This window comes from Quercus robur, chromosome 4 (genome assembly GCF_932294415.1).
Source record: "Quercus robur chromosome 4, dhQueRobu3.1, whole genome shotgun sequence".
Taxonomy (NCBI): Eukaryota; Viridiplantae; Streptophyta; class Magnoliopsida; order Fagales; family Fagaceae; genus Quercus; species Quercus robur.
The window spans coordinates 57,430,995-57,453,468 of NC_065537.1; the positions used below are offsets into that span (position 1 = coordinate 57,430,995).

The following is a 22,474-nucleotide window of genomic DNA, read 5'->3' on the forward strand; positions in this document are numbered from 1 at the left end:
CTCTTTATGTACCTTTATTTATCTATTTTTGAAATTATTTTGAGTGTAGTACCCTAGAAGGTCTAGATACTTATTTTTATTTTATTTTTTTGTAATTTATGGAATATTATATACAAGAAATTTTATCACCAAATCTATTTGGGATGGAACTCATCTACAATATGAAATTAGGAGATTTATGTGAGAAGAGCTATCTTTTTAATTTAATTTTATTGTGTTTCTATTTTTTCTATTAACATAGTTCAATTATTACTTAAATTCTATGATTTTTTATTAAAAAAATTTAGATAGCAATTCATCTTAATTATTGATATTATTTTTTGATTTGGTGTTCTTAATTGATTATGCTAATTATTTCCTCACTTATGACAAAAATTTACATTTACATTGCAATCTAGATACTTTATTTTTGTAATTTATGGAATTTATTTTTGTTTAGATATGCTAGAAATTTATTTATGGTTAGCACTTCTATTACTCCACGTGTTAACAAGTATAATAGAAAGATTTTTAAGTGCCATATATATATAAAAACAAATTAAAATTTTACTAGAAAGAGCTTCTAAAAATTTAAAACTTGCCATAATTTTTAAAAATTACTATTTTTTTTTGTTATTAAATTATATTATAGTATAAAAAATATATATTTTAATTTATATATAATTTTTTTATTAAACCGTGCATCGCACGGGCATAATACTAATATATATATATAATAGCAGAAGTTAAGAGAAAGTGGATTCCTATAATTAAGGTGACAATGACAAATAGGAAAATTGACTATATAAAATTGAGATACATTTAAGTTAAAAAGCGATAAGTTATAATGTTTCATTACGTCAAAATATTGTTTGGAGCCCTCTTGGTATAAAAGGAAACTAACTGCTAAAAAAAAAAAAAAAAAAAAAGGAAAAAAAACAAAAAACAAAGATTGGTACATGGAGAAAGGAGAGAGAGATCGACAGAAAAGAGAGAGAAACAGAGAGATAGAGATAGAGAGAAGGGCCACCCAGATCTTCTGCCATCACCGTATTCCCAATCAAAAGTTCAAACTCACTCTAATTTCAGTTTCTCCTCCTATGAATACTCTCTCTTTTCGCTTCCTTTTGAATTTTCTTAACACCAACGCTTGCGATGCGGAGATAGAGAAGGAGGAAAAAAAAAAACCTTGCGATACAGAGATGATAAGGAGACAGAGTTCGTACGCACCACCGTTCGTTACCCTGCCAAAATTATACCACCGGAACCGGCACTGGTAACCTAAAGGTACATGTAGGAATTGAGATACGGACATAGAGAGAACTACCACCGGTAAGTTTTTCTTTTTTTCTTTCTTTCTTAGATTTGGGTATGGGTATGAAATATGAATTATTTTTGAGAAATTTGGTTGGATTGATTTTAATTTAGGTATTTGGGTTACATTAGGTTTTGATTTTATTTTTTAGAATTTAGGGTTATATATGATTTAGGTTTGGAGAGGGCAAAGACAGAGAAATAAGAGAGAACGTGAGTTCGTTATTCAGAAAGAGCATTGTTAACCAGAGAAATCAGACATCTTCCTATCAGAATGCCAGAAACCTTTATCGGTAATTTTTATTTTATTTTATTTTTTATATTTCTTTAAACGTTTGAATTGATTTAGTTTTAGGTTTGGGTATTTAATTGAATTGAATTGATTTTGGTTGGATTGATTTTAATTTAGGTATTTGGGCTACATTAGGTTTTGATTTGATTTTTTGAAATTTGGGGTTATATATGATTTAGGTTTGGGGAGGGCAAAAACAGAGAAATTGTGCCTCTTCATATACAACAAAACACAATTTAAAAACCTCTTGAACAAAATGGTGTACCATTTAGTTTTTAAACGATTCATCACTATTAAAAATAACACAATCTAAACAACGATCGTAACAAACGATTGAATGGTAGTTAGAATTGGTTTGGGGTAAGATTATGGGTTATAATAAGGTAGTTAGAATTGGGCCAATCAGACTACCAGAATCGTTACTGGTAAAGTTCTGATTATATTCCTATTTAAATACAATATCCTACTTCTAGCCAAATTGTTATTGTCTGCTACCATCCATACACCAATCTTCCTCTCTCCAATTTATCCTATCTGATCCTCTTCAGAAATTTTAAATATTTACTATCGTGTATCACCAGATGCATTCAATGATGACAAGCACTGGACTTCTCAACGACACATCAAAGATATTCCGTGACTCAATATTGTTTCACCAAGGCATTTTTGAATTTGATTTGTGTTTCAGTTTATTTCCATTGTTACATTTAAAACCTATGTCAATGCATGTAAAGAATTATACTTTAATTTGCACTTTATATATTTCCAACACACTATTCCAGCAGGAAATGATGCAACCCAAACTGACATGGCTTAAATCGCATCGGGATTGAAAGCTTGAACAACCAAGGCTAGATTGAATGCAACCCCTGGCAGTTCCTCAAGATTGGGAGCAACACCATAAATGTTTTTTTTGGTATTTAACTATCTTCTTTGTTTATACATTTTTGCTTTTGATAAAATTGTTGTCTAAGCTTTATTGCAAATTAGATCATTTTTTTGAAAACACACATTCTCCCTTCTATACTTTCTGCTGCATCATACGCTGTATTTCTTCTTTATTTTTCTCCTCCAACCCCATCCAGGTTTAGTTTAGATAAATTTCCTAAAGGCAAAAATAGTTTCCCTTTCCATAGACGCGCACCATCTGTTTGATAAGAAGCTTCTAAATTATTTTCATGACCAACCAAAATTAATACCAAAACAAGGAATCTGATTTTTTTTTTTTTTAAGTAAATAGGATATATTCATGATGTAGAGCATTAGATCAATTAGATAAAAAAATTGAATACTAATTTTAGAGTTTGGGTACTATTGCAAATTTGCATAAGCATGTGCCAGAAGTTCATGGTGTTTTTTAAGTCTCTATTAAGGTAAGTTTATCATTTTATCATAAAAAAATAGCAAAAGAAGTCAGGACATAAATTTTTATGTTTCTTTATGTGTTTGGTATAATATGGGTGATTGAAATGGAATGTCGCATTTAAGTACCTGGAAAAAAAAGTGACATTTATATTATAAATACTATTGTTACAGATTACGGCCTACTTTGTTGGGTTCAAAATCGCCGCAAGGTATCATGTGCCTTCTTATGATATAAAATATAAAAGCCATGAAGAGTTGGGTTTTTGGCTTTACACTATTCATGGAATAAGTTAATTAGTTATGTAGTTCCGTGTATTTGATACTTTTCAGTTTGTTTGTTCTGCCTGTTCATCGTGTTATTGTTGTTGAGTTATTTGTTGCGTTACAAGAACTGTTCAATGTGTCAATAAGTTGTGTATTTCTGTTTTAATTCCTATTATTTATAATAACAATTGTTAATATCTTAAACATTGTTACATGAGGTGTGGATTTCTGACTTGGCTTTGATTGTATGGACCATCTGATATGCTTATCCCACACTTTGGGTTGTTCATTATTGGCTTTATGGTACATTCTAATGCTGAAATTTTGTGCACACCATGTGTTTGACAAAATGTTTTGCTTACTCTTGAATTAGTTTATGTCCACTACATGGTTTGTGCCTCTTGGTTTTAGTTGCCGTTGGTCACTACATTTTTTCTAATGTGCATTTAGGCCTACTATGTCATCAACATAAGTGGAAATTTAGTACATTGTCCACTTGAACTTCCCATCATCAAAAAACCCAAGCTGCAACATTAGAAAATTTAAATGGAGTGATATTGTATTTTATACATAGCATTCCTGCAAGTAGGACAAATGAGGGGCTGTACAACATGCCCTTGCACTAATATATATTTAACTGTGAAGGTACTTTGATGAACATTTTCTTTCATTCTTAATTTTTTTTCCCTCTTTTTTATATAGGTTTGGGAAGAGTTTTAGACTTCCATTTTCTTTTCTTTTTTCCCAGCTAAAAGTACTTGCCTCTTTGTAGTGAAAAAATTTTAGCTGAGGTTTTGGACTTTCTTTCATCAAGCCAGTGAGTTAGGCAGCTTAGATTTGGTGCAAATTGAGTTGGGTGTTTTGTCATTTGATGAATTGTCTTGAATCTGTTTGATTATTGTTGTCAATCAGAATCACATTTAGAGTTTTGAATGAGATTTACACTACTTTGACTCAAAAGAACAAAAAACTAAGCCATCTGTCAAATTTTTTTTATAAGAATAGAGAATGCCAAGAAGAAATCTGTGCTTGACCATAAATTAGGATTTAATATTGGATTATTTCAATGAATTATGTAGACGGCTTAATCTATCCTTTGGAATTGTTTTCCCAGTTTCAGGCTTCTTCTTTTTTCTTCTTTCTTGGGTAAACAATATTGAACTTCTTCTTTTCTTCGTTTGTAGCTTCAACCTGATGCCAAACTCAAGATTTAATGTCAAAATCAAAGTTTGAGAGGGAATTTGCAGCTTGAAAGTGGATGGATTAATTGCATTTTGTACGTTAATAGCAATTTCCCATTTTGATTTGCAAGGACATTCTCACAAATTTTGAGACTACTATGCCCCTCTTAGCAGATATGTTCTGAGCAACCTACTTACAATGAACATAAAGCATAATATTAAATTTGTATCAACAAAAATGGTGTCCTCACACACTATATATAAAAGAAACAGAGGAAACATGAACTTTTTGTAGTTATATTTTTTCAGCTTCTTTCATTCCTGTTGTAACAGAGACAGAACTAAGTTAAACATGCAAAAGGTTAAATTTTATTTGAATATTCATGTTTTATCAATAATTTTGTTGTGTCTATTGCTATGAAACAAATTGGAGAGCTTGGAAAGGGTACTTTTTTCATCTTTGATTTCTATTTTTTTAGTTATTTTAATTTTTCAACCAAGGCAATATAGTGTATATAATTGTATTGTGGCTATTTGGATCAGTTATATATCTGCTTGAATGCATCAAAATTTTCCTTATAATGTCTATTGAATTTTGTGTAAGAATTTGTATCATGATTATAATGTAGTGATGTCAAATAGGCTATTTTTTCTTCTCATCATCTATTGAGTTTTTTTTTTTTTTTTTTTTTTTTTTTTTTTTTTTTTTGAGAAAATCTATTGAGTAGTTGAATGCATGCTTAGTTGCTTAATGGAACACTATAGAGTTTTACCCAAGAAATATGATAAGTTAAAACACGTTGTTTTCTGAAATAGTATGCCATGGTTCAGATATATAAATCTAACAATCTAAATTTTTCTTTCCATTTCTTTTCCTCTCTTCATTTTTTTTTTTTTTCAAAGAAACATAATGATATCTAATTCTTATAACTTTATTACTTCTAATGAAACCATTTTTATAGCTATACATAGGTTATCATTTTCATCTCTTATCTTTAAAAAAAAATTCATATCCAAAAACAAACAAAAAAGGAGGAAAACTATTTTAGTAAAACAAATTATAGATGGAACATAGATACTTGAATGCATGCAATGGAAGCATGAGAACTAAGTTTATATTGAAAGTAAGCTCATTCATACATAAAATGATCCCGCGTGTTGCGTGGGTTAAAAGCTAGTATATATAAAAGTAGAGAACTCATGTGGAAAAACATGAGGTTCTGACAAGTGACACATTGTATGACATCCTTCTCATTTAGGCTTCCACCTTATCTAAATTTAACATTTATGTCAAACTATTATGTAATAGCAAATGCATTTATTCAAATGTATTAATAAAATTCAAAGAATCTGTATACATTTTTAACTTTACATGTTTTGAATTGACAAGGATGGATTTAAAAAGTCATGGGAAAAGTAAGAACAAAATTCAAAGAATTTGTATACATTTATAACTTTACATGATTTGAATTGAAACGGATGGATCTAAAAAGTCATGGGAAAGGTAGGAATCAATTTTTTTTTTTCAATTTTCTGCATAAGATTATCTTCAATGCAAAATTGCAAGAATTGAATTCAATGAATTGGGCAACTTTCTTCTTCTCTTAATTAAGGAGATTATCATGATAATCAAAACTCACCACAAAATTATAAAATTATCTTAACCAAAATTAAAAATAAACTAAAGGCATTAAAGATAAACAATATAATAATTTATTACTAACACAATATGAGGCACATTTAAATATGTTACCATGTAGATTTTGTTTAAATATAAACTTAAATATTCATTTTCAAAATAACTAAATATTAATCCAAACTAAGATCAACATAAATTATAAGAGGAAAAGAGGAGACTTAAAAAATATAACACTAAAACATATCAACACAAAGTAGAATTATAAATAAATAAATAAATAAAATTTCATCAACTTGAGGGTTAAAAAACAATAAAAAAATTCAGCAAAAGAAAGAAAAAAAATTGTGAAAGAGAGTATTCACCTCTTTTTTTTTTAAGCTCTTAGACGGAACTGAGAAGCTACAGTGATAAAGTTGTTCGTACTTTCTCTCTATGTGGAAAATGCAGAATGTGTAGGACACCCTCAGTGGAAAATTGCATGGAGGAAAGTTCATGGAAGAGGGATCTTTGATCAAATCAATTGATGTGAAGATTTTCTCTCCTTGTGGAAAATGCAGAATGTGTAGGACACCCTCTTACCCTCAGTGGAAAATTACATTGAGGAAAGTTCGTGGAAGAGGGATCTCTAATCAAATCAATTGACATGAAGTTTTTCTCTCCTTGTGAAAAATGCAGAATGTGTAGAACACACTGTCACCCTCGGTTGAAAATGGCATTAAGGAAAGTTTGTGGAAGAGGGATCTCTAATCAAATCAATTGATGTGAAGTTTTTCTCTCATTGTGAAAAATGCAGAACGTGTAGGATACCCTGTCACCCTCAATGGAAAATTGCAATGAGGAAACTTCGTGGAAGAGGGATTTCTGATCAAATCAATTGACGTTAAGTTTGAGACGTGGCTATTCAACAAACAATGGCTCAAACAGGACAAGAAAAGTAAAATACAACTTGTAAGTTGTAACAATGTTTATGTACACAGCACCATGAATTGAAAGGAAAAATAATATTGGGGAAATGTATATAAAAATCTTGTAATTTGATTCCTAGGATACGTTATACTCCAAACTGAGTTTAACTTTTAAATGGGATACTTTAAATTTCATACTTCCACAAATATATATAAATCCAAATCTGGAGTTTTAAGTGTCCTATTTATGAAATATGAAAGTGTGTGGTTTAAAATCTATCCAATTTAAAAATGTGGGGTTTAATGTGTCCCAAACAAAAAAATATAATTTTTTTTTACTTACTTTTCCTTAATATTAGCATTTTATCATGAAATATCCATTGGCTTTAATTGCTTAGTAGAATTCCAACTAATAGGGTATGTAGCATTCAAACTATGCCATTCAACAATGAAGTAATGTTGGCATTCAGGTATGGTTATTAGTATCTCTTTGAGCCAATACTCTGACATGCATATTATAGGTTCATAAAACAAATACCAACTTGTGACAATATAAGTGAACTTCCCCAATATTCCTTTTGAGGTGAGGATGCAGTCACCAAGTTCTAGGCATTTCAAACCAAGATCTGAGCATGGTCCTACATTTCTAAGTGTTTGGCCCATATGCCACATGCTCCCTCTTTACATTTCTAAGTGTTTGGCCCATATGGCGTCATGAGGTTGCCTTGTAGACATGGTCTTGGGCTAGACTTGCCTAGGCCAAACCCTGGCCTTGGGTTTGTGGGTTTGTTTAGGATCTAGCTTGACCTTTCTTTTTTCTTTTTTCTTTTTTATGGGAAGGATCTAGCTTGACCTAGGCCTTCATGGTTTTGCCCCTTTAGTGAAACTTCAACAATTTACGTTGGCTTCATTGAATATCCTGACCAAATTTATACGTACAAAATTTTCTTGTGCTAGTGCTTGATACTCAATATCGTTAACATTTTTTTTTTTTTTTTTTTTTTGTTTATCATCGTTTATATATATATATATATATAAGCAAGTTTTTATGAGATAGCAAACCCCAAGAACTGAGTACATTCAAAATGGATCTCAATTCTCAAGTCCTGCAAAGTAGCATCAACAAAAGGCTGGGGCCCCACTAACTCGATGCTATTTATATGTTAGAGTTTGGCATTCTGCTCAGGCAATCACTGTCGACCATTCCCTGTTATTGACTCTTTCTTTTTCTGGATTTCACTTCTACTTCAAAATCTAAAGTAATTATTATAGCATCAAAATTTTTAAAATAATAATAATAATAATAATAATAGAATGCCATAGCTTTAAAGGAGAAACACGTGCAGTCGGTTCCATGCTACTTCCAAGGTTTTCATTTTCCTTTTGGTCAGATGAATATCAATTTCAAGGTTAAGAATTGTGAACATTTTGACAATTTTTTCTTTTTCTTTAGTGATGTGTTGAATTCGAAAATGGGAACCACAACAAGGTGGCCGACTGAACAATGTGATATGATGAGAGAAGATTTACTAGATAACAACTTTAAACATAGGAACAATCTATTCCTAGTCTTTGGGCCAACCAGGGGGTTTGGCAAGAAGCAATTTACGTCGGTACAAGAATTTCTTGCAACTTTTGAGAGAAAAATTGCAGAGTAACATTGATATGTAATGCATAGACATGGCAAAACGGGTTAGAATTTCTTAACCCGACCTGAAAAATATCTGATTTGAACCCAATTTTTTGACCCGAAGTAAAAACGGGTTGACCCATGACCTGACCTAAACCGAACCATTTTTTTAAACTTTTTTTTTGGTAAAAAAAAAAATGAAATTAAGACAATATTAGTTTAATTGTTTATTGTAAGCTTTAAGGAAACAATTGATACATTTACATAACTGTATGCAAATTAATTGAAAGATAAATGGTTGAGTATTCTGTAATGAGTAAAGATTTTTAGATATTAAATAGCAAAGTACATGCCAAGATAATATGATTACAGTAGAGTTAAAAACAGATTTAAAATTGTAGACATGTGTGAGACATATTCACAAGTGTGAAAATAATAAAACCAAAGTATCAAATTAACATAAATTATGAATGCTTAGACCTATTTTTTATCAATTTATGTTCAAAATAAACGGATTTTCAAAATAAATTATGATATTTCTTAGAGTGTGTGCTGCTTAACAATGATATGATCTTCATAAAAGAGACCATGTATAAATAAGTAAGCAATCAAACTTTAATGTATATCTCAAATTGAAATAGAGTGTCAACCACAATTGATAATAGATTATAAAATTAATTTTCAAAATTGTAACTTCCTTATATGTTTTTATTCTTTATCAAATGAGTTATCCAATAAGTCATTTGTAATTTTTTTTTTTTTGAAATGTTGATATTGTGTAAAAATAAAACTTGTGTATTTGTTTTACTTATCTTTGTGTTATTTTGTTTTAGATAGCAATGTTAGGATTTTTATAATTTTAAAATTATTGAATAAGTATTAATAAGTTTAACTAAGTTCATTCTTGATATAAGTGGTAAATTCAAAATAATGCATTTTACATCAAGTAATATGTTACATAACTTTCCAAATGGCAAATACATATTGTTTTCCTTTATAAAAAAAAAAAAATTCATGTGAAAAATACGGGTCAATCCGACTTGACTCGCAACCCGATTGACCCAAATCCGTTTTTAACCCGCTTAAAATGACCCGTTTGACCCGCAACACGATTAACCCGACCCGAACTGCCCGTTTTGCCATGTTTAGTAATGCATAACTTTTCTGATGGTTTAGGAAAGGGGTGGAGTTGGTGTCTAATTCCCTATAGAGTGGGAGAGATCCTGACAACACATCATCTCCTTAAGCTTGTTGAGAGGATTGAAGATTAGTAACAATATGTCTTGCTACATTTAGTGTAAAAGGATTGAAGATTAGTAAAAACAATTAATGTTGTCATGATAGGATAAGTGACCTCCTCCAAGGTTCCTTTTGAGATGAGGATGCTCCATCATTGAGCTCTAGGCATTTCAAATCAAAATCTATCCATGGTCCTAGCTTTTTTAGTGTTTAGCCCAATTATGCCACATGCTTCCTCTTTATAAGTGTCTCACCTATCAATGTGCAAGGTATATTGATAGGGCGTTATCAAGCTACTTTGTAACCATGATTATTTGTAACACATACCTTTTGTATTGGTTTGAGAGTCTTTATAAAGCTTTTGTGGATAAGGTTGATAACCAGTTCTCTATAAAGTAAGGAGATCCTAACAACACATCATCTCTTTAGGTTGGTTGAGAGAATATATTCCTAGAATACGATTTCCAATACTATAAAGTAATGACATGCCTTGTTATGCTTAATGCAAAAGGAGGAACATTAGCTAGGAAAATTAATGTTGACATAATAATAGTATAAAAGCATTCTCATTAGCACTTTTATAAAAAAATGTCATTTTGAGATACTAAAAACCTACTTTATTATTTTACCATATCATTTTACAATATCTTATTCATCACATATTCTATTTTAACATTCACCACATTAAATAATAATAGGGAAAATTACAAATTACCCACCTGTGGTTTAGCTCGAATTTAACTTACCTATCCGTGGTTTCATTTTTGACACTTTATCCACCCGTGGTTCATTCCATTTATGCTCCGTAACCCACCTCTAATTTTTTCTTTACTCTAACAAGTTTCATAAAAAAATCAAACAAGAAATCAGATCAAACACTCCTCTCCCACTCACTCTTTCATGCTTGCTCACCCATCTACAAATTACAGCTAACAAAAAAAATTCAGTAACCTGTAACAATTCCTGCCAAATATATGGACGACTCAATCAATCAAAGTCCCATATTCCCTCTCTTTCAAGTTCTTCCTATAGAAGAAGCATCAAAATGTGTAAATTCACCAAAATAACATTAAAAACTATTGCTTCCCTTAACACAGACCATGCTCTACATTTATTTATTCTCCAAGTAAAAAAGCTGTTTTTGATTAGGCAAGCATAACTTTACCTGACTCAAAGAGATTGATGGTCAAAATTTTCCAGTTAGACTTGTCATAGCATGCTACAGAAGCTCCCAGCGAAAGAAACCCAATATGTGATCAATCCGGTAAGCTGTAAAGTATTTTGCCATCTATCATGGAAACAAAGAAAAATAACCTTTAGCTTATTCACGAAAATCAATGAAAGATACATGGCACCAAGACCAAGGCACATTGAGGGTAGGATCAAAATCTATTTAAAGAACAAAACCTGGGTTAAACGAGCTCGCCACCAAGCATAGTTGTCTTTTGATCTTCTTTTAATCTTCTCCAAGAGAGTGAAAACCCTAACTTTTAGATCTTGTTTCTCTTGTTTTTTAGTAAAATTTTTTGTTTTGGGAGGAGAGAGACATAAAAAGAGAACAAAATTACATACTTACCCTTATTTTTAACAGAGGTGGGTAACAGAGATTAAACGGAAGTAACCTCAGGTGGGTAAAGTGTCAAAAATGAAATCACTGGTGGATAAGTTAAATTCAGGTTAAACCACAGGTGGGTAATCTGTAATGATCCCATAATAATATCATCCCATTAAAATAATACAAACAACCAAAAAAGTAAAAAGCCTTTTTTCATTCATTTTACATACTGTCTTTCTCCCCGAAGCACTCTCTTCCTCCCCAAATTCATTTTCACAGTCTCTTTGAAGCTCTCTCCTCTCTAGTTCAACTTTTTTTCTTACCAAAACCCAATAGATCAAGCACAAATCAAATATCAAACACAAACCAAACATCAAACCCAAATTAGCCAAACCAAATCTAGTATCAAACTAAGTTACCAAACATATCAAACACAAATCAATAGAAAATCAGCCCAGCAAAGCCAAGCCATAGCCACCACCCACAGCCCATTAATCAAACAAACCCACGACCTAGCTTGCCACCACCAAAAATCAACCCAAAAAAAAAAAAAAAAAATTTGGTTTAATCAATGCAAAAATGAATTTACTTGAGGTGCTTGCTTGAAAAATGAAGAGAGGGAGAGCTCAAAACAGAAAAAATAAATAAATAAATAAAATAAAAAATGGAGGATTTACGGACCCAACCACCGCGATCCATCGCCACAACAGCTAACACCATCACAATCTGCCACCACCATCTGAATCCTCAGGAATCACAACCACCACCATTGAAGATAGAGGGACAAAAGAATGGAGAGATGCCTAAGAGGGGGAGGAGAGTGACGAGAGTTGTCTGGGAAGAGAGAAGAGTGCAAGGCGAAAAGAGGAAAAAATAAAAAGGAAAAGGGAGAAGGACAACAGTCACATGAGAGAGAAAAGGGGAAAAGAGAATAAAATAATATTAAATATTGTAGCATACTTGGCCGTACCATTCTAAAGATGGAACATTACTGTAGTATGTTTCAATTTTTTTATTTTTTTATGAAGGTAGTTTTTTTGGTCTTTGGTGTGCTTAATGCTAAAAATTTAGCATTTAGCACATTTGATGAGAATGCTCTAAGTAAACTTCCCCAAGGTTCCTTTTGAGGTGAGGACGCTTAGTCACCAAGTCAAACAAAGATATAAGCATGGTCCCACTGTTTTAAGTGTTTGGCCCCCTTATCTCACATGCTCCCTCTTTACAAGGGTCTCACCTATTAATGTGCGGGATACTGACATAGGACAACCACACTTTTTCAATGAAGCAATTAAACAACAATAGAACAAAAGAATAAACCCTTGTAGTCAGCACCTAAGGGTTGCTTGGAGTCAGCACCAAGCAAAACTAGAGTACCAATGTAAAAGAAACACACGTTTTTAATAAGACGTAAATGCTCTTTTCGTCCCTACATTTTGGGGTCATTTCTATTTTGGTCCCTACATTTCTATTTTACCACTTTTAGTCCCTAATCCAATTAATACATGTTATTTTAGTCCTTTCCATCAGCCAATAGACGGAAATAGCTGACTTGGCTAACGGAACATTCTATTGGCTGATGTGGCGCTAATGTGGCACTGATGTAATGATTAAAATATTATTAATTTTTTTTTTTAAAAAAAAAACCTTAAATCCAATTTAATTTTAAAAAAATATTACTTATCATTATTAATTTTCACACTACAACTTGTTCTTCTTGTTCTTCCCAATCCAACCTAGCAACTAAGAACTCAAACCCAAACCCAGATTACAACAACACAAACGAAAAAAGAATAAAAGAAAAACAGAGATCAAACACAAACCTAAACCCAAATCATAACAACACAAAACCCACACCCTCTTAAACGCACACACACTCTCTCTCTCTCTAACCTGCCTCTATAAAAACCCACACCTTCACTTCCTTCCTTTCCTCAAACATCGTTTCTGACTCTTTCACTTGTTCCAAACAAATCCAAATCTCCAAAACTTTTACAAACCCAAATGGCTCCCAGAGACAGATCTGGCTCCATCAACCCGGATCCAAACTCCAAGGAGATCCGATACAGAAAAAAGAAGAAGAAGAATGCGTTGGCCAGATCGTCGATGACGGCGGTGGCGAGCAAACGGCACGTGGCAGAGATGAGCGTCGGCGAGCCATGGTAGGTTTTTTTCGTCGGAATGAAGCGGAATTCAAAGATGGTGCCCTTAGGGCGGGTGACGTTGACGGAAGGATCGGTGTGGACATACACGTTGTAGAGGTTTTTGGAAGGGGCATTTTGGAAAAACTGCTGCCAGAGAGGGGCGAAGTGGAGGTCGGAGTTGGTGAGGAAGAGGAAAGCGATCTTAAGTTTGGGGTTTTTGCTATTTAGGTTTGCTTGGGTCTGTAAATTTGGATTAAGGCGTGTAAGGACTTGGGTTTGTTGAAGGTATTTTGAATCCTTAAAGGTCTTTGTGTTTGTAATGGGAATGTGAAAGAATGACAGAGTAATTGTTGAATGTTTTTGTGTTTTGTAAATCTGTGGGCATGTCTTTGTATTTGTAAATCTGACTGATTTATGGGTTTTGTTGCTAAGGAAATATAAGAAAAGAGAAAAAAAAATATTGACTTTTTAAATTTCTGGGCAAGGTTTGCTGGGAAGAAAATGAAGAACATGATTGATGGGGAAGAATACATGTTCTTCCAAAAAAAGAGAAACAAAATTAATTTAATTCTTTTCTTTTTTAAAATAAGAAGGTTAGAAATTTTTTATATTATTTTATCTGATGTGGCTTTTTTAATAATATTTTAATTCTTCCGTCAACCATGTCAGCTATTTCCATCTGTTGGCTGACGGAAATGACTAAAATAACACGCGTTAATTGGATTGGAGACTAAAAGTGGTAAAATAGAAATATAGGGACCAAAATAGATAGAAATGACCTCAAAATGTAGGGACGAAAAGAGCATTTACACCTTTTAATAATTCTCAAAAGTTGTCTTACAATAATAATAATAAAAAAAGTGCTTAAATAGCTAACAATAAAAGTGCATAAAGAAATCCTAATTATTAAATGCTTAGGCTTGCTTAATCTTAAGCCCAATAACTAATAGGCTTCATCCATAAGGCAATAGGTTGGGCCGTCTTCTTTTTGCTCTTTCTCCTATACGTGCATGTAATTGGGGGCTTGTATCTCATGTCCGCACTAGATACATTGCACAAGGACGTCATGAGATTGCCTTGTAGACATGGTCTTGGGCTAGACTCGCCTAGGCTAAAGCCTTGTCTTGTGGGTTTGTTCAGGGTCTAGCTTGACCTAGGCCTTCATGGTTTTGTGGTCCCTTAGTGAAACTTCAACAAAATACTTGGCTTCATTGAATATCTTGACCAATTTCATATGTACAAAATTTATACCCTTGTTACCCACAAATTGTAAGAAGTGCTAACCCGCGAAGGACTTATGAAAGTCTCTGTTTGGCAAAAAGTTGTATTCTGCTTTACCTTCTCTTTACCCATACTATATATACTCTCATTACTCACAAATTTTAAGGAGTGCTTTTCAGAGTGAAAACCATAGAAAATACACTTGAGAGTTAGAGATTGTTATACCCACAATCATCTATACATTTCCTTGTAGTTTTCCTCAACTTCTACCTCTCCATCTCTAGATCTTTGAGAGGTTGCTAGTCTAAACGCTTACCACACCCATATTGAGTGTAAAGTGAGATTTTGGTGCTGCTGGGAAGCATTGGAAAGAACCATTCACTGGCGGGATCCAAAAAGTTAGAAAGTTAGAGAAGACAAGGCTCCAAGAAGTCAGTTGATAGTAGCAACTTAGAGGGCTCAAGTACATGGGGTAGATTAGGCTTGGAGGGTCTTTTGTTATTCATGTGCTCCAACTTTATTCTCTAGTGGATCAATTTCGACTTGGAGGGTTGCAGGGAGGTTTTTCGTTGAGTTCTTCGGTTTCTTTTTCGATAACATGCCTCGGTGTTATCTTATGTTTGCATCTCTCTTCCTTACTCTTTAAGCTTTCATTTTATTGTTGATGATGGATGAATATGGCTTAATGTAGTGTTATCGGTTCATTGCGCTCATTTACTCTTGTTCCACTCTTGGCTTATGGCTTAGAATAAAAGTAATCTAGCCATAATTTTTAATTTGGGATCTAAACAAGCTCTTGTATTTTCACACAAATACAAGCTTTCACTAAGGATTTGGAGCCACATTAAGTGTGCCTTTAACATCAACTGACTTGGGCTTTTGCTAAAAGTATATTTGTACTTTGAAAAAATAAATGGAGAAAAGATGTGAGATTTTAAAAAGTCGTTCATAAGCAAAGAAAAGCTAAAAGGCAAACAAAGAATCCTAATAGGTTAGGATTCTTTGAAACCTGTGGTTATTCTTAACCAATTAATTTAAAAAGTTGAATCCTTAACCGATTAATTTAACAAGTCGAATAATTCTGTTATAAAATCAACAAGGGCCTAAAATTTTCCTAATAAACTCATTTCACCATGAGTTCACATAAAGCAATTTAAATTCATGAATCCAACATCAAAGGAAGAAGCAATTTGATATTTTTTTTGACACAAATATTCATACTGTACATGTAAATGAAAGTCTATTTATTCAATAACACTACAAATATTACTTTGTCACAATAGTTTCCACTCGCCTAAATGGCTTTGAGATGGTGATGTATTTTTGGCTTGTTTAGAATTTTAGCTCATTTATAGAAAACAAATTACTTGTCAGTGGCCCAAAACCCATGAAAACCAAGAGGAAAATTAAGGTGCTTCTGGACTTCAAATTCTGCAATAAGTGGATTATCCGCTCCCATCCTTTTAGGATCCAAAATTACAAAATAGCACATTTGTACTGAAACGGCATACTATAATACAGAGTAATACAAAAAAGGAAAAAAAAAATACATTTATGAGCAGTCAATATAAATCCATAATATAGTTACCAAGACCTATCAGTCTTTTATGATAGGCTTTAGATAGTAAAAAGGAATGTTAGGCAAACCACAAAATTGGTTTAATTATGATACAAGTTAAACAAAAAACAAAAAACAAAACCAATTTAATTTCGAATTGGTTTTATTTTATTTAGCTTATCTAAAATCATGATAGAACCAGTTTTTTTTTTTTTTTTTTTTTTTTTTTTTTTTTTTTTTTTTAAGTGGGAATATACAAATGTGAGACTAATAAAATTTAAAAATTTAAGGTGTGGGGAAATGTATTTAATAGAACCAATCTAACACTTGCTTTTTTATATATAAATATATATTCCCAGTTTTAACCAATTGTTTCTATATAAAAGAAAAAATCGAACTAAAAACAACTAAAATTGATCAAATTTAAAACTAGTTTTTGGTGGAAATATATAAATGTAAAAACATTAAAATTTCAAAACTGTAATTTTTCAGGGAATGTATTTAATAGAGCCAAACTAACACTTGATTTTTTATATGAATATATTCAATCCCATTTTGAACCAATTTTTTGAATAAAAAATTGTCAAACTAAAAACAGCTAAAACTAGTTTTTGGTGGAAATATGTAAATCTGAAAATACTTAAAATTAAGGCTGTAATTTTTGAGGGAATGTACTTTTTTTTTAAGGCGGAGGGGGAAATGTACTTAATGGAATCAAATTACCACTTGAATTGTTATATAGAAATATATCTAATCTCATTATGAACCTATTTTTCGAATTAAAAAAAAATTAAAATTAAAGACAACTAAAACTAGTTATATATTGGTTGACTTGGTTTTGCGATTCGCAAAAATACATAGTGGGCAATGATTGTCTCACACTCTTAATGTACACACTCCATATACACTCGACAGCCATTTATAAAGTGTGGACATTAGGTATTCACATTTTCTGACTAATGTTCGGTGTGTATGAAATGTGGGCATTGAGAGTGTGAGATAATCATTTGCCTTATCAAAGAAGATAGATTCGATACTTCTTAGACCCATTTGCTTCAATCAATATTTACTACATATATGTGTGTATACTATATCAAGCGGATATTCATTAGTTAAGCTTGCAAATTAGGTTACACTAAAATTATGCAATTTTGTTAATGAAATAAATGATCAAGACATTGCTCACCTCAACCACAAGAAGATATCCATCATCTTCTTCATCCCCTTTAGGATTAAAAATAGGCTCACCGATAAATTTCCGATGAACAATAGACTAGGTATAAACAAATTGATTTAACACATTGAGTTTCATGATGGTGTCAAATGGAAAGTGTGGAAATGTTTGGCAAGATCCAGAAGAAGTTGCAGCATAAATGTTTATTTGTTTTGTTTTGTTTTTTTTTTTTGGAGAATGCTAGTTGCATAATAGGAAAATCTATTGACCTTTTCCATGGATTAATCAAAGGCTCCACACAAAATTTTTGGTAGTTCCCGTCAGCATCTAATTGAATAAACACCTGCATATGTGATGGGGATATTTAATACGATATATGCCAATTTGAAATTATACAATTTCATATTGAGTATGATTAGGGGTGGCAAAGTAAGCCCAAGTCCATTTGCCCACCCAAACCCACCCACTCTAATTGAACCAAAACCCACCCAATTATTAGTTGGGTTAAATGGACATCAACCCAATTAGATCCAGTGATTATTGGGTTTTAACTAAAAACCCATTGAGCCCCATTTAACCCAAAAACAATATACCCAAATTCAACTCAACCCTTCCCAAAAACAAAATAAGCAAAATTGAAAACATAGACAACAACAACAAGAAGACCAATACTAAGAGCTTCAAAATCTTAAATTTCTTTATGTGAATTCCTTGTTGCTCAAAAAAAAAAAAAATTAAAGCAATATTTAAAATTTTCTTTTGCTTTTGCATCTTTCTGCTCAGCTTTCTAGGCAACCAAATAGATTCAAACAAAAGCAAAAACAAACAAATTTCTCAAAATTCCTCACCACTCAAAGTGATACAGCGACGAGATCTTCGACAAGGTTGCAAGCGAGTTCCTCTAGCCCTGAAGAAGCGCGAACTACGCGTTGCCGATATCTCCATCTCCATCGCTGAGCTTCACCTCGATCACCTTCCCACCGACTTTGGCGGCGCCATCAAAGTCTCCCCCAGAGGGTTGACGAAAGAACGATGCTTAGAGGGCGTTGCCTTGGGCCCACGAGATGGCGAAGCGAGCGAGTGGGGGCTTGAGGCCATGGCGGAGCGGGTAGACGGAGGGGCTCCAGGCCTCTGGAGATAACGGGATGAGAGCTCCGGCACTGGATACGGAGGCTTCGTTGCTAGTGCCTGAGATTACGCCGGGTATTGTGGACAAAGAAGCTGAGAGTCAGAGTGTATGAGAGTGTACCTACACCCCACACCCATCTCTCCCAATCACGCCCATATATATAGGAATCTATGCATGTATATATATATAAATATATATATATATATATATAAATATATATATATGTATGTATCCTAAAGATTTTGCATAATTTGCGATTTCTATAATTTGTACTCAATTCGATTGTTGAAATTTATGAAGTAGTCATTAGATTTTGATTTGTTGTTGTCGGGGGCGAAAAAGTTTTCCTTTCGACAAATAAGATTTATATTGGGTTGGAGGTCTAAACCGAAACTTGACAACGAGCTTGATGCACGGCCTAAAGGCTATCAGTAAAAATCCAAGAAATCCACTATATTTTATGCCTTGGGCTTAGATTGGAACTGATAAGAGTGGCCCATGAACAATCCCTACATCGAACACGTCAGCACGGTTAAAAAAACATACTGTAAGAAATAACCCAGCAGTAAAGCGTTTCTGCAGAAAATAGCCAAGCAGTAAAGTAAAACAAAATAGGATAGATCTCCAGTTGTTAGTTATTTCACAGACTAAGGGAAATATCTAAGTTTTCAGACTCAACATCCGTTAGCTCTGGAGAGGAGTCTTCTAATACAACAATATAAGGGAAAAATTCTATAGTAACAGTTACATCATAACTATTGATAGTAAAAGAATAAGAAAATATCATGGGTTCCATTATGACAAATAATGAGGAAAACTTAGTGTGAGATGAAGGGAGAGAGAGAGATCCCAGCTAGCGCAACAAGATCATTATAGTGCCAAGACATGCTCATGAATATATAGTGAGTAATGAGTAGATAGAGTCATTTGTGAGTAGAGCTATGATAAGTGTTTTTGGGCTAGGAGTTGGGGACTTAGTCTCTAGGCTTGAAACTAAGAACTCAACCACCTTTTTAGAGCTTGGAGTAGGCTTAAACCGAGAGGTTAAGGAAAAAGTCTTCCCTTTTGCATGTTTTAGTGTATCTTGGCCTCCTTAGTGTGTTTTTCTAAGCATTAATGGAGAGTTCCATTTATATCTGGGTTTTTAGGGGATGATTAGCAAATAATCTCTGCTAAATCTTTCCCAATCCTCAAAAAATCCTTAGAGAATTGTTCTTGAGATTTTAGCTAATAGTGGTAAGCTCAACTTTTAGAAGGTTGTTACTGTTTTGGGTAATAACAGTTGGGATTCTGACTTAGTATTGAATGCTGATGGGCCTTGGATAATAGGATTAGAGCATGCTTAAGGCTAATGATCTTGGTTATGCTACAACTAGAATCAGAGCTCCTTAGGGCAAATTAGATCACCCCAAGCCAGGTGTCAACCTTGGAACCCTTGCTGGGAACTCTGCTGGGATCCCCTTAGTGCCCTCCAAACTGCATTTCTCTAAGTTTCCCCATTTGGGGTTCATGTGCTTGGTCCATAAACCAGAGAATACATGTTTTTAGTATGAAAATGAGTTGATTTCATGTTTCAAAAGCTTTAATGACCTGATCATGGCTGCTCTTGATTTTTGACCGATTGGGTTAGAGAAGAAAGAAGGGACAGCTGGCTAAAGCTTCCCAACTTTCTATCACATCCCTCTCAGCTTTATGTCACATGAGAAATGATGAGATTTCAGCTAGTGAAAGAAGTATTCAACCCTTGAGGGACATGTGTCCATTTCTAATCTAATTGGACAAGTTGGGACTGATGAGAAGGGGCTCCAACTGTTCAGTTGTTGCTGAAATTTGGCTGGTCAGCTCACGTGACCTCCAGCTGTTGGGATTTGTGTGTGGGCTGGGTCGGCTCAGCTGAGCCTTGTAGTTAAGCTCCTTTGGGCTTGGTTATCACTACAAAATGAAGAGTTTTTCCATGGGTGATATTCATGGGCTTTTATAAATCTTATAAGAGAGATATTTCTTGAGGGATAAATAATTATACTTCCCATGAGTGTGGGATTTAGTATATGTAAAACAAGTGTCAAAATAATATTTGCATTTTGTAAATATGTGCCAAAATTGCATTTGGGCTTCATGAAATAGGTGCCAAATTAATATTTGGGTTTTGTAAAATAAGTGCCAAATTAACATTTGGGCTTTGAGCATAAAGTAATTGTTTTTGCCAAAATAATATTTTGGGCTTTGTAAAATAGTTGCCAAAATAGTTTTGGGCTTTATAAAATAAGTGCCAAATTAATATTTGGGCTTTGTAATAAGTGCCAAATTAACATTTGGGCTTTGAGCATAAAGTAATTGTTTTTTCCAAAAATAATATTTTGGGCTTTGTAAAATAGTTGCCAAAATGGTTTTGGACTTTATAAAATAAGTGCCAAATTAATATTTGGGCTTTGTAATAAGTGCCAAATTAACATTTGGTCTTTGAGCATAAAGTAATTGTTTTTGCCAAAATGATATTTTGGGCTTTGTAAAATAGTTGCCAAAATAGTTTTTGGGTTTATAAAATAAGTGCCAAATTAATATTTGGGCTTTGAGCATAAAGTAATTGTTTTTTCCAAAATAATATTTTGGGCTTTGTAAAATAGTTGTCAAAATAGTTTTGGGCTTTATAAAATAAGTGCCAAATTAATATTTGGGCTTTGTAATAAATGCCAAATTAACATTTGGGTTTTGAGCATAAAGTAATTGTTTTTGCCAAAATAATATTTTAGGTTTTGTAAGATTTTGTAAAAATATTGTCGTGTAGCAACGGACTTAGTAAAGATGTCGTGTAGCAACGGGCTTTGAATGTGCCGTGTAGTAGCGGGCTTTGTAAAGATGTCGTGTAGCAACTGGCTTTGTAAAGGTGCCATGTAGTAAAGTGCTTTGGATGTGCTGTGTAGCAACGGGTTTTGTAAAGATGCCGTGTAGCAATGGGTTTTGTAAAGGTGCCGTGTAACAACGGCTTTGGATGTGTCGTGTAGCAACGGGTTTTGTAAAGATGCCGTGTAGCAACAGGCTTTGTAAAGATGCCATGTAGCAATGGGCTTTGAATGTGCCATGTGGCAATGGGCTTTGTAAAGATGCCGTATAGCAACGGGCTTTGTAAAGATGCCGTGTAGCAACAGGTTTTGTAAAGGTGCCGTGTAGCAATGGGCTTTGGAGGTGTCGTATAGGAACGGGCTTTGTAAAGGTGCCATGTAGCAACGGGCTTTGGATGTGCTGTGTGGCAACGGGCTTTGTAAAGATGTCGTGTAGCAACGGGTTTTAGAAGTGTCATATAGCAACGGGCTTTGTAAAGATGCCATGTAGCAACGGGCTTTGTAAAGGTGCCATGTATCAACGGGTTTTGGATGTATCGTGTAGCAACGGGCTTTGGAGGTGCCGTATAGTAACGGGCTTTGTAAAGATGTCGTGTAGCAACGGGCTTTGTAAAGGTGCCATGTAGCAACAGGCTTTGGATGTGTTGTGTAGCAACAGGCTTTGTAAAGATGCCGTGTAGCAACGGGCTTTGTAAAGATGTTGTGTAGCAATGGGCTTTAAAGAGGGTTTTGTTAGGCGTTTTGGATTTTCCCACAAGGTATGTGCTTTAGGGCATTTTATAGAGATGGTATAATTTTGTGGCTCAATATGGTAGCAATATGGTGAGTATTTTTGTCAAAACTCATGTTGGATAATATGTGGGTTATAATGGGTAATATTTGTAAGACGGCCCAAGGCAATTTATGGGCTTGTATATGGAGTATTTGTGAAGGCCTAATAACATGGAGAATATTTGGGTAATATATATGGGGAATATTTTTGTGAGCTCAAAATAATTTATGGGCTTATGTGGGTATTTTTGTGAGTGGGCTAATGAAATTAAGGCCA

The 22,474-nt window shown here is 33.4% G+C and overlaps 1 long non-coding RNA gene and 1 pseudogene across 6 annotated transcripts; one reads left to right on the plus strand and one right to left on the minus strand.

The window, feature by feature from the left end:
* The first annotated feature begins 893 nt into the window (after window positions 1–893).
* Window positions 894–4,852, plus strand: LOC126723097 (uncharacterized). Of its 6 annotated transcripts, none has more exons than XR_007654153.1 (4): window positions 894–1,311; window positions 1,446–1,586; window positions 2,368–2,501; window positions 4,399–4,852. It is a non-coding gene; the product is annotated as an uncharacterized LOC126723097 (long non-coding RNA). The 6 variants fall into 6 exon arrangements; XR_007654149.1 differs by having other exon boundaries at window positions 1,453–1,586; XR_007654152.1 differs by having other exon boundaries at window positions 1,453–1,586; window positions 2,371–2,501.
* Window positions 4,853–13,294: 8,442 nt separating this feature from the next.
* LOC126722238 (carotenoid cleavage dioxygenase 7, chloroplastic-like) overlaps window positions 13,295–22,474 on the minus strand; it is a 72,368-nt pseudogene continuing 63,188 nt past the window's right edge.